Source organism: Gouania willdenowi, chromosome 10 (genome assembly GCF_900634775.1).
Source record: "Gouania willdenowi chromosome 10, fGouWil2.1, whole genome shotgun sequence".
Lineage (NCBI taxonomy): Eukaryota > Metazoa > Chordata > Actinopteri > Blenniiformes > Gobiesocidae > Gouania > Gouania willdenowi.
The window spans coordinates 12,806,102-12,819,684 of NC_041053.1; the positions used below are offsets into that span (position 1 = coordinate 12,806,102).

At 38.8% G+C, this 13,583-nt stretch overlaps 1 protein-coding gene across 1 annotated transcript in view; it reads left to right on the forward strand.

Moving 5' to 3' along the window:
* Positions 1-232: 232 nt before the first annotated feature.
* Positions 233-13,583, forward strand: part of slc43a1a (solute carrier family 43 member 1a) — a 47,850-nt gene continuing 34,499 nt past the window's right edge. Inside the window, exon 1 of the mRNA XM_028460105.1 lies at positions 233-468. The gene's annotated coding sequence lies outside the window, so the exon portion shown is untranslated. The remainder of the gene's footprint in view (positions 469-13,583) is intronic.

Sequence of the window (13,583 nt, forward strand, 5' to 3'; positions counted from 1 at the left end):
CTATGTTTTATATCTTTTTCTTGTGTTATGACTTTTTTTTAATAACTCTGGGGCTTAGATAAGGGATCAGACTGTGTTGCATGCCTAACATTTTGGGATCAGGGGGTTTAAACTTTAAAGAGTGACCGGCTGGGGGCTCCGTGGTCGACTTTAGCACTGAGGTGGCCTTTAGTGAGCCCTGCTGGGTGGTGCTGAATGAAAGAAATGGGAGGTGACTAGAGGCAGGAAGCCACTCACAACAGTCCCTGTTCTTCATCATTGGCAGTGGAGCCTATAGCACTTCCATCACACACACAGAGAGAGAGGAAAGCCAGGGGTCATATTAGGAGTTTCAGCCTCTCACTGCTTTCAAATCAAAGAAAGCTTCCAAAGTGCTGAGACTAGAGAAAGAAAGAAAGTTGATTTAAGACTGAAATCATCACATACTTGCATTTCAACACTTCATCCCAGAGCAGACACGAAACTGAAGTAAGTACATCTTTATTCACTTATTGTTGCTTCCTTTTGTGAACGTGTAATAATATAACACACACACACACACACCAAGGAGCGGCTACACGTGGCACGAAACGCTCCGTGACTCCTTTGACATTTAAACCCAAACTAAATAAATATAAATGCACTAAAATAGTTTAGTTTAGTGGTGTTGGAGTGAGAGTGTGCGCGTGTTTGCTGAGGGAGGAGCACGAGCCAGGTGGAGGTGAAAGGCGCGAGCTTCGTCTTCTTCTTCTTCTTCTTCTTCTGCCATGATGTTTTACAATCATTTCCCATTCAAACCATCACTGCCTGAAGGTTCAAACCCTGTCCCACCACGCCTTCCTCAACACACACTTTATATCAAACCAGTGTGTTTATTAAAGCCTAAACCTTCACTTTTAATCCTGTTTCCAAAATCTTTTGTGAAAGCTGCCCTCACGAGCTCCTTCCGGAGAATGCAGCGCGCGTGTCAACATGGCGCGGTTTGCTTTGGATCCAAATTAGTCAAACAATTGGCATTTTTAAAGCCATACACGTGTAAAGAAACGGAATAATCTTCACTACACTGTTTATTCCGCTCACACATGCGAGTTGTTTAATGTATAAACTCTGAAACAGATGTGATAGTTGAGATATGTGTGTAATTTGATATATTATTATATCCTGGTTTGATAGAAAAATAACAGAAACTAATCCAATAAGTGTTTCCTTCTACTTATCCTGTGTCACTTTTGGGGAATGTTTATGATTTCCTCACATTTTGACGTTATTTTTTTTGTCTGATTTTCTTTTTTTTAATTTATTATATATATTATTTATTGATAAATAAATGACAAATGACTGAAATTAGTAAAAAAAAAAAAAAAAAAAAATTTAATTAAAAACTACACCAAAATAAGTATTTAAATGTACCACAAAGCATCCTTTAATTTGAAACAAAAATCTTTGACTTAACCATATGTTTATATTTATGAGCAACTAATTTACACAGAGCAACAGAGGTTATCAACTCCACCACAATGTTGTTATGCATAAGTTATTATGTTTTAGTTTGCTGTAATGTCTGCTGGGGTAAAGTTGGGGTATGGGTGTGAAAATTTGGACCGTGGGCCAAATCTGACCCGTCTGAGGGATCATTTTAGTCCTGGGATGAACTTCTCTAAAAGTGTACATTTGGAGAAAAAAGCATAAACTCCAAGTTAAATTCCGTATTGTTTAGTTTGTTTTCATAACACATGTATGTATATTGTATAAGCAGTGATGTTACAATGTGAATGTCAAGCAGAGATCGTCAATGCATTTAACCTTTTCGATGAGTGTTTATATTTAAAAAAGCCCCCAAATCCCTATTTAATGTAATTTATTGTGGGGAACATTTTACTCCCTTTTCTTTGGGTTGTTACTCTCATTATATTTAGTTGTTGTGCTTGTTTTTTAACCAGTGAAACATTTTTAGGGAAATTATATTAAAAACCTTTCTGTCAACATTTTGAAATAATGCTTCTTAGAGGATATTAAGGTAGCTTGTAAACTTCGACAGTCGTCAATGACTTAATAATAGTTAAAAAACAAAACAAAACAGGCTTGCAGTTTTAGCAACATGTAATGTTTGTAAAATTGTTAGATTTTAGGCCTGAAATGATTTGTAGATTAAACTAAACTAGATTAAACCGATAAGGATGCACCAAAATTAACATTATTGCATCAAGGAATAAGTCAATTAAAATGATCTGAAAATATTTATTTAGCACGGACATTCCAACAATGCACAATATAAAATAAAGTAGTTTAACTTGATCCCACTCATACATTAAATAATGTTGTACATGCCTATAACTGACTGAGCTGCTGAAAGTGTGTGAAATTAAACACGTTCTCTCATAGAAACACAAAGTTAATTTAAGGTCATGATGAAGATCAGCTTCTTTGCTTTATCTCACTCTGACGTCTGCTCGCTCCTTTCCTGCTCTGCCCTCCGTATTAAAGGTCCCTTATTATGCTATTTTTCACCCATACCCATTTGTTCTAAGAACTCCAACAACATATATAGTATTTGAGATTTATTTTTCCCAAACTCGCCTGTTTTCTGGAGTTTTAACCCTCTGAAAAGTCACTTCCTGAGCAATTCTAAAAACGGGCTGATTTACGGCCTATTTATACATATTCATGAGTAGGCGTGTCTGTAGATGCTATCCACACACTCTTGTTATTGTTTTCAGGCGAAAAACTGCACATTACAGTAAAACACATGGCTATTTAAGCAGCTATTGTGATTGTGAGAGAACTTCTCTCTCCGTCTCAAGTCTATGTCTGTGTTGATTGAAGGAGGAAATAAACAAACTCCTGAATTTAGAAAAAAATCAGTTGTGGCTGTGTTTTCTCTGACCATTAACACATAAACACAGAGACACAGGGTCCCCACGGTCATGAAATTCCTGGAAAAGTTGTGGAATTTGAAAAACCGATTTTCCAGTCTTGAAAAATCATGGACTAAATTAACAGTTTTGGAAATACAGCCTTTTTTATTTTATTGTTTAAAATAAAAGATGTTAAGCGTCATCTCATCTTAGCAGTTCAGAACTAAGTCGTGCAAATTTGGTAAAATATGTGAAAAAAGTGTGGGAACCCTAGAGATAAGGCTCTTAAGGCTGTTAATTCCAACAGCCAGTGAAGGCATCATCAGATGGCCTTCTCCTCAGCCGCCCTGTCGTATAGTAACCAGAACCTGTGGGAGGTTGAGGTTCTGCCCCCAGAGAAACAGCTGCTCCACTTGCTGGGGTTGCGTTCACGGACACGTCGGGGAACAGAGTTGCCTGTGGCGCGTGGTTTATTTATTTAGAAACTTGTGAGGGTAAATAGTTTGGCCTGCGCTCCTTTGAGTCCTGCAGGGATTTATGAACACGGAACAAAGAGCAGCAGCAGCAACGAGGACTTGAAAGAAGTCAGGACATGTGATTATTGAGTGAGCTGCTCCGATTCAGATCAGCCCAAAGTGTAACTGAGGGTTTGTTGTCATAAAAATAATAATCCCACCTGGTGTTACCCCATCCACCACCAGGACTAACACCCCCTGCCTTCCTTATGACCTTACCAGTGAAGTCACTCATTGCATCATGCAGCTGAGGCTCAGATATTTCAGGAAACACCTTCTTTATATGGTGCAGGCTTGTCAATAAAAATCTCCTTTTTCTATTTTTTGCCCATTTTTGCAAGTCCTTTTTGACACTTTTATCAAATTTTTGTCTTTTCTAAACAAAAATGGCCACTTTTCATCCAAATAAGCTACTTTTGTTCAATAAATACAACTTGTTACCTTTTTTTCCCTACATTTAACCTCTTTTTGTTACACATTTGTGCCCTTTTTCAATATCGTTTGCCGCATTTTGACCATTTAAGCTACCCTTTGCCATTACATTCCACCTGGTTCCTCTTTATTTGCCCATTTTTTGACCACTCTTGACTGCTTTTGGCCCATTTTAGTTACTTTTCACTCTTTTCTTGCCACATTTTTCCCACTTTTGGACCATTTTTGGCCACTTATTACCATGTCTGCTTCCACTCGCTCATCAAAAAAAAAGTAGTGGACCGGACCGGCCCACTTTGGGTTGATGGCCCACTGGGACGATGCCCAGTCCACCCCTGCCTCTGACACTAAACAGTTTCTAAGAAACCGCCACCGCTGCTGTTACGCTCCAACAAGCAGCAGAAAAAGAGGCGGGAAAACAGCCAGGAAGATGTTAGAGATAGGAAGAAGTAGTGGTTGCAGGGAGCCATGTGGTTGCACTGGTCCTTAAGTAGCATGGAGTCGTAAACTTGAGAACAAAACTGGATACCTCAGCCTCACAAGCACGCATGCTCGCACACACAGTAATTTGACTCCAGGCAGCCAGAACGATGGTTCATATGATCCTTTGTCTCCAGTGGAGTGTTGGATTGTGTGAATGACGTGTAGTGTTTATAGCTTGTGTTGACACTTGTGCTGCAGCTTCCATTGGCCACGATTACATGATGAGTTTTAATTCTGCATTAATTATTCTACAATAATATACTGTTTCATTTTTGGTCCGCTGAGCAGGAGAAGGAGATAGGAACTACTCACCAGTAAATAAAGCCCTATTAAACTCTGGAAATCAATAATCAGTAGGGATGTAACGATTAATCGTAAGGCAGTTAAAAATCGATTCATAGGTACCACGGTTCACATCGATGCTCTGAAAATTGAATCGCAGTACTTTTTTTAAACAGCAGAGGGCGCTATATGTTAATCCTTCCAGAAGCGGACGTGGCGGGCGGAATCTGCTACTACTTTCTTTCTGGCCACCATTTACTGTTAAACATGCTCATAAATGATTCCTTACCCCTTTAGCACCGAAAGAATATCTGTAATAGTATGTGAATATCTGTAAAAGTCACATTTTTCTATAAGCTCTGTCTGCTAGCATAGCTTCTCTTCTTCACTGGTGGAATATCTGCATGCCAACCGACCATTGGGTTACCTAGCGCCCTCTGCTGGTCCAAACAAATATCTGACGTAAATACAGTAAAATGACTGTTTTCTTTTTTTTAAAAGTCCAATTGTTAAGGCACAAAATACATTTTCAGTTGTACTTTTAAAAAGAAAAGGAACTATTATGTAGTTTTGAATTGTTTACTATAGAACCAGAATTTAAATTAATGGGCTTCTTCTTCATTTGTATTATTCCTTTATTTATTTCATTCAAGATTTATTTTTAGTTAAATTGCATTGTTTTGAATAGTTTATCAAAGAATTCTTTTGACAATGAAAAATAAAAGGAAAATAGTATAGTATTTTCCCCCAAAAAAATAAAGGAATATTTTTCAGTCATCATTTGTCTACAGTCCCATTTTGTAAAATAAATTGTGAGAAAATCGTATCGTGAATCGAATCGTATCGGGAGTTGAGTGAATCGTTACATCCCTAATAATCAGGAATAAATATTTGCTCCCTGGTAAAGATAGTAGCTCTAACAACTGGTACAATGATAAAGTTGGTGATATTACAGCCTGTGAAAGCAATACAGGGCCACATTTACTCCGTCTCCAGGTTATAGTATCACCCGTCTGATGAAGCCTTTTGAAACAATATTTGGCAAAGGCCGCTGCAAAATCAGGCGTTTTAGGCCATAAAAATCGCAGAAACTGGTTGCAAAATCCTAAAGGTGCTGAGAAATAGGAAAAGGTCATGTTATCATTTATTTATAGAAATCATTTTTATCCACTGCCACAAAGTATGGAGGGGGATATAGGTTTGAGCTCCGTCCATGCGTCCGTCCGAGTTAAAGGGGACAGCTTTTCTCAGAAACGTTCACGATACGATAACCAAATCCGGTGTGTGGCTTCAGGGTATCAATACATTGATGGAGTTTGGAAATGAGAAGTGCGTAAATATTTTTTCCGGAGTTATTGCCCTTGTTCTTTTTTTTTTTTACTCTGTTAGAGGTATCTTTAAAGGGGATAGCTTTTCTCAGAAACCGTTTAAGATATGATAGATTGTATATTCTGATGTGATAATATTTTCTTATGTATACATCTAAGTTCTTAGATTCAGGATATTTAGGAAAAGGGTTGTGAGGTATAATGACAACCAGTCTTCTTGTTATACATAATGAATAGCAATTTTTCATTCATTTCATGTCATTTTAAGGAATAAATACTATATCGGGTTATATATTGTTATCAGGATATAAAACAGCACTTGTCAGATTCAGAGCAATGCACCTCCCTACAGGACATACAGAAAGGTTATTTCTCTTAACTTCTAAAGCACTAAAAGCTACCATAGTTTTGGACCCACACATATACCGGTAATATTGTGATGTGTTAAAATGAATCTTTGTGCATTGGTCAGCCATGTTTATTGCCTCTCAGCCTGAGGTCGTCTGTTCATATTCAGTCCTCATGTGTGTGGTAGAGCAGTTTGCATGTATTCCCAAAGCATGTGTGGGTTTTCACCTCCCACAGTCCCAAAATATATATGATGGCGCTTCTTGTGGGGCCGCCTGAAAGAATAAGTGGTGACTCAGTTAAACACAAGCCTATGTAGGAATGCTTAACCTTAAAACGTAACCTTCCCCGTGTTAGCTTTCTGTTAGCATCTCTTATGATAAAGGGTCGGTTTTGACCCACATCTTAAATCAGCTGTAAAATACACTAAAAAGGTTGTCTATCATTCAATTTGTTTTTCATCTCTTTGTTGCCTTGTTATGCATCTTTATTCATGAAAATATTGGTATTAATATTTTTTAGTGTGGGCATCTGAGCCTTTTTTGTGTCAGTATACCCTTGTTTTCAATCTTTTTTAATGGTAAAATTAACAGAATTGACAGAAAGTAGGATATTTGAATAACTGTTAACTATATGTGTGTAAGTCATAGAATTTTAACATGATTCCCATGCGTTTAATTGAATTGTAAATTTAAATTTTTATGGAATTTCCCTGCCGATATACAATTACAAAGTGAATTATCTGAGCTCTGTTACATTTTAATTATTATTACAACAGCAATGTTTTTTCCAATTACAAATAAAATTGTGTCATAATTGTAATGAATTATACAATTATATTTAATACCCAACCCAGCTGTTTGTTCATAGAAAGCCTTTTTTTGCATTAGTGACTTTGACTCAGAATCCTCCTTCTGTTAAGAGCTTATTTAGACAAAAAATATTGAGATTTATCCAGCAAATAATATCAAGTTATGAATTTTTTTCCATGTTGCCTAGTCGTATTGTCAGTAAAGTTATGTTAGAAAGGGAGACGGTGTAATAGAGCACTAATCCGCAGCTTTGAAGGGAGTGTCTGTTTGGCTAAATTAAAATAAAAGCTCATTAAATGTGCACGTTTCTAATGCCAATACTTATCTATCCTGTTTCTACAGTGTTGCATGTTCTCTTACTTAGTTTCATGTTGTGTAGAAACACACGTTCAGTGATCTCTAATCTAATATGTTGCTTGGTCAGTGCTAAAGTGAGCGCAGACATCCAAACGGAATAATTTGTTGACTTTAACAGAGCAAATATTATGCACAGTGTTGACCTGCCCCTAAGCGGGAACACACACACACACACACATACTGCTGATAAAACACCTTTTTTCATAGACTTGTTGAGAGTGAAAACACCGGTAATATCAGTCAACATCTGAAGAACTATCTTACCTTTTCTCTCCTCACCAAATTCAGCTTCAAGTGAAAACAGGAACATTTGAAGCACATTTACTAAAAAACATTCTTTTTTTCCAAGGGTTTTCAAGACATTCCAAAGTTTAGAAAGTTTAGGGACAACATGTTCCTGGCCTTGTTGCAGTTTACAGAGTAAAGGATGGTTGGATTATTAATTCGTTCTTTTGAAGAAGTTGCTTTAGGCAATAACTTCTAGAGTGAATGGCCACGTTTATACGTGAGCTTTAATTCCTTTTTAAAGCAGAATAAAAGTGAATTCCTCTTTAACCTGACCTTGTAAACACTTAATTTTGAATGCTAACTTAATTCCGTATTAAACTTAATTCCGAATTAGGTGGCTGGTTTATTCCGCGTTTAATTACTCTTTCTTGTAAACAGTTAACAACAGTTAATTCCGGTTGTTCTGCGCATGTGCGACTTACGGTGATGACATAATCCAACATGACAGCCCGGAGTGGAGCCGACACTATTTAATAAGAGCCTTAAAAGCATGGATATAATGAAAAAAGGGGATGGACAGAGGCATAAACATGTGCACATTCACACGGACACATGGACTTATCACACACATGGAGATCAGCAAACGGAACAGGCTTTTGTGGGCTTTTGCGTGGACCAAAGTGTGTTATCGTCGAGCTCTTGCTTCAAAACTACAATCAAAATAAAGGTGAAAACAGTTCTAATGTGTGTTCTTCTGTGTTACAGCCGACAATAAAATGTTTGTTTTGTGTTTCTCCCGATAGACGTGATCGACATGTTCACCCCCTGTTCAATCAACCCCTAACCCCCAGACCTAAAGCGGAATAAACTAAAGCTGAATTAACCGGTTTTCCTTGTGAACCTCAATACGGGAATTTAATTGTAAACACAAATCAGAACACTTGAATTCCGAATGATTTAATTGGGAATGACTAATTCCGAATTTGAAAACATCATGTATTTGTGGCCACTGTCCTCCCTGATCTCTTGGACTTAATTACCACATTATTACGTTTATTATATTTGTACAACTCTGCCAAGCATTGTCTTCTCATTGCTGAAGTGTGTGTGTGTGCACGTGTGTCATGTCATGGGGTGTCAGTTACAAATAAATCCCCTCTTTTCAAACTCCCATTCAACACAAAAGGCGGATCACTGGACTGTTGATAATCACATTACACACTCTCCTCATGTGCACACAGGCAAAGCCACGGGCACACGCAATGACAAATCGGCCCCATTAGAGACTCTCCCTCCCTCCCCAGTGGGACACACATGCTGAATGGTGGCCCTCATTAAATAGAGCTGAGTGTTTTTCCTGTCTGAGTTTCCCTCTCTCACATACTTTCCACTTCATCTCTGCTTCGCTGTCGGAGCAAATAGCTGCTCATATTTGGATTCGTGTGTGTTTCTGCTTTTCTGTAACCTTTCATTTAAATCAGTCAGACGTTGCTTGTACGACACTTTCATCCAACAACAGAGCGGAACAAAGAGATGCCTAAAGAACACAGAATACAACAAATGATAAAACCACAAAAGCTAGAACCGAAGCTTTGACGAATAAACCAAGGGCAACACATAAATATTGTGAAAATCTCATCTGAAAAAGCTTAAAAAACACAGTTTTATTGTCCTTTCACACCGGTTTAGCCCCGGACTGGGTCCGAATGGACGGGTGGTAATTAAATCACCTTGGTTTGGCTCGGTTTGCATTCAGACGCAACTTCTGATCTGCTCCAAACAGCATCTGGTGCAGTTGTATGATGGGTCAAAGCCAGCGCTTAAGGGTGCTTTCACACATACCTCTTTGCTCCTCACCATGCTTCACTTCCTCGGATACTCCGGTCTTTTTACGATATGTGAATGGTCACTGGAACTCTGGTGCGGAGCAAACGAGCAAACTTTGGTCCTCTGAAAAATGTAGGTCTTGGTTCCGCAGCATGGTGCGATCTTTAACCACGTGAGAAAACAACCAGGACCGAACATAGAACTTTACATTGAAGCGCAATTGTAACGGAGCAACTCCATCAGTGCCACTGCCGTCACTGTAACAGACTCGAGCACATGCTCACAACCCAGTGCTCTAGCAACAACACACATATAACATAGGAAGAGAGACCAAATATAGGACGTGACGGTGCGACTGTCAGTAGTGACAGGGCAGCGACACATCGTCACGGTATTGGAGGTTGAAGTATTCTGTCCAATCGGTGACCGACTGATTCATCTGCATGACATTGTTCAGAAAGTTTGGTGCGCTTGGCAAATAGAATGTGTGAAAGCAGACCAGACCAAATTAAAATGCAACAATGTTGCAGATTCACCGGACTATGAAAGCACCCCAAGAGTGTGCAGAAACTTTTTCCTTCTCCGTTTCTTCTTTCACAACATTCAACAATGCAGCAGCAACAAGTTGCCGTGCTTTTGGTGGTATTAAAACCCTGTTCTTTGCCGTCGCCGGTTCTACCACAATTGTATGCGCTTTTCGTCATCGCCGATACTTCCTGTGTTTGATCCGCTCTGAGGGCGGTTGTGTTCACGGTGATCCTAATCACTCTAGGCCTCGACTGACAGAAGCAATCGTTCTAGAATCGCCTGTTTGATCTGCTCTAGACTAGGGATGGGACTTTTTGTCGACAAAACGACCGACATTCGACACATGCTCCCCTCGACAAAAAAAATAGAGTGTCGACATGTCGAGGGGGCGGGGCTTGTGGGATTTCCAGATTCCAGATTGCATTTTTATTTTTTGGCTTTTAATTTATTACATTTTTGTCCGGCCTCCGTGCGGTCTCAGGTGATAGTGCGCGCGTTGATGATGACGAGTCCGGGCCCGCTAAAAGGGCTAAACAGGTGGATGCAATGGTTTCATTCTTCGGAGAGGACTATTTCAAGGGGGACACGGTCACATCTGACCATTCTGAAATAGAACGTTACACAAACGAAGAAGGAATATCACCCAGTCAGGATCCTGCGCTCTGGTGGTCTCTCAATGAGTCCAGATTTAAAAACCTGAGCCGTCTGGCAAAAGCCTACCTCTGCATCCCCGCCACATCTGTGCCGGCGGAAAGAGTGTTTTCAGCCGCAGGACTGGTCGTGAATAGACTCCGCAGTCGCCTTCTACCCAAACATGTAGACATGCTTCTGTTCTTAAACAAAAATTAGGCCGAAATGGTAAGATACCTATATATATTTTATTTTCACTGAGATCTGAGTTGTTGGTGTTAGGCTCCGTCCTTTTCTGTGGTTTAAAAAAAAAATGGGCACGCTGTTTTTCGATTTTAATTGTTGCTTATTTTCACGAGTGATAAACATGTTCATTTACTTTGTTTTTTTTTATTTGTAAAAATAACTTGTTTAGGCTACATGTAGCCTACAAAACTAAATAATAAATGAACTGGCTGTTTTATTTCTGTAAATTCCAAACGGCAAAAAGTACGTCTTATGTGTTTGTAAGGCTGTTGAATAAACATCTTAAATTTCTCTCTCTCGTTTTTATTATTACTGCTTTAATGGTCAATATTGGACACTAGAGCCATGTTTTTTAGACTAAAATTAACTAGTACAACAGTATAGATTATTTTCCACCCTCCGCATTGCTGCTGCTCTTTAAAAAAAAGAAAAAAAAAAAAAAAAGGCCGACAATTCGACAAAAAGTCGACACATGGGCCTCGACAATCGATTTCCCAAATCCCGTGTCGTTCCCATCCCTACTCTAGACTTTGTTTGCGTGTTTGCGCGGAATATCCAAGCAAACGTTTAAAACGCTCTGGGATCCGTCGCTGTGAATGCACCGTTAGACATTCTTAGGACTTTCAACCCAGTCCCACTCCAAAGCATAGAATAACTACGCTTGTCCACTGCGCAGTTATAATTGTAATTAATTATCAATTATGCAATTACATTTATGATTTACCACAACCCTGGTTACTACTTTAGCAATACTTTATCAGCTGCATTCACACACACACACACACACACACACACACACACACACACACACACACACACACGTGCGCGCACACACAGACAGACAGGAAGGACAACAAAGCTGCCATGCCATCATCTAGTACCGTCATCCTCCACTGGGAACAACCGAGGTTGAGTTTACTGCACCAGTAAACAGATGGGCTGTCTAACCTTCTCCCATGAGCCTCTGCAGCAGCAGTGGCTCCAATACACTGAACAGACTCTAGCTACACTACAGATAAGAGGGTCTAAAGCAGGGCTCACAAACCTTTCTGAAACTACAAGCTAATTCATAGGTACTGAATTAGCCAAAGGGCTACCAGTTTGAAAAGCACTTTTTAAATATTAAATGTTCACGGTTTCACTTTATTTTGAGGCTAAGAAAGATAATAAGGAAGACTAGCGGTAACTTAAAATGGTAGGAAATGTTTAAGTTCCAACATGTAACACTTTATTTCTCCTAATTTACGCAATTGTTTCATTTTCATTATACATTTCATTGAAAATAATCATCTTCCTATTTTACTAGCTACTAAAAAAACAACTTTTAACCAATCATATAACAGGTAACATTTGTAAAAGGTGAAAATAATGCCATATTTTACAAAAATCTACCTTGTGCTTTTAAGTATACTGTATGTCTTATACATAGAATATACCACTGACCATACACCAAACATTTGTCACAATGTTTCAGTGAAAACATGGTTAATTTAATATTAAATCTTTATCAGTATTTAGCTACATCTGTCATATGTATTTATCTTTGTGGGTTTGAATCCTGGAAAGTAAATCAGGTATTAGATGGAGCTCATTGTTTACTAGAGCTCCTGAGGGCCCTTCACATGGTCCATGAGGGCTAAATGGTGCTTGTGGGTACCATGTTGATGACCCTGCTCTAAAGATTTGTGAGGTTGTAGGGACAGGTCACCTCTTTCTGTCCCTGTCTCTCTCTCTCTCTCTCTCTCTCTGTGCATGTGTGTATGTGTGTGCGTGTGTGTGTGTGTTCCCAGGTGGTCATGACTAACTTAACATTTGTTTGTCCATGTCATGGTTGTGTGTTGTGTTTACTCTGATTGGCTCACTGTACTTTCGGAGCGGACAATCCCAGGCACTTTGAACTCCGGTACGTCAGCACTGGTGTCATCATGCCGTCTGCTTCTGTTTGGTTCAAATGTACACTCAGTCTAATGGACTCGACTGTTGTGGACAATGTGAGGTGTCAGGCACTCAACCAGGATTTACAAAGCACCGACTAAATGTCAGTGAGCACTTTGAACCGACAACCTTTATTTTTAGATTGGACCATTTTACGTTCTGCTCGCAATGCATCATGGGGATGTTGAGTATGACGAGTAGTGTGCCCACCGTGCATACTTACAAAATGTCCCAATATAGTATACATTTGGGTATCAATCTTTTCATACTATCTAATGTGAATACACTATAAACTAATTTTGGTATGAGTAGTACGTGAGTCAACAGAGATATTTAGCCTCAGTGTGCCGTCGTAGGTTCCTAATGCATCCTGGGAAACTTGAATGTATACGGAAGTAGTACGTTGGTATGATATTTCGAACACAGTCACTGTGATTATTTTATTGAAGTCATGTCCTGTGTCTTTACCATCAGTTAATGTATTCATGTGTCTGAAGGACAGTGTTATTCTGAGTATACTAAATATTAGTGGTCGACCAATATGAGATTTTCAAAGGCCGATGCAGATACAGACCTAAAAAAAAATGGCCGATTTCTAAAACAAATTTTGGAAGCCGATATACTTTTTTTTTTTTAAAGCACATTGATTATGAAAGACAATTGACACTCATATGATATAAATGTATATATTAGAAATTAAATTAAATACATCAAGAGAACTCTTAACATTTATTGAACTTTAAATAGACCCGTACACATCCAAGTAAAACTGAAATCCTTAATCCTGTTAGGGACATA